We start from the raw sequence: 246 nt of genomic DNA, 5'->3' as shown, positions 1-246 counted from the left end.
ATTTAACCTAACCTAACTATTGGGTATTATTTTGGTTTAAATACCGATTGTTTAATAATAATTGCTAGTTTTTTTTTATTAGTGGTTATTGAGTCTAATCAGTATAAATATTTAGGATGCTGGCTGAATGATGAAATGGGATCACTCACAAGATATCAAAGTCTGAATAGAGATGGCACGAGACTCCTTTTTAGGATGAAAGGAGTCTCGTGACATTGACGTGGCAGAGGAAGAATGAAAGCCGAG

This window comes from Micrasema longulum, unplaced genomic scaffold (genome assembly GCF_059751315.1).
Source record: "Micrasema longulum isolate JH-2025_06_02 unplaced genomic scaffold, ASM5975131v1 h1tg000947l, whole genome shotgun sequence".
Classification (NCBI taxonomy): Eukaryota; Metazoa; Arthropoda; class Insecta; order Trichoptera; family Brachycentridae; genus Micrasema; species Micrasema longulum.
This window is presented reverse-complemented; position numbering follows the sequence as displayed.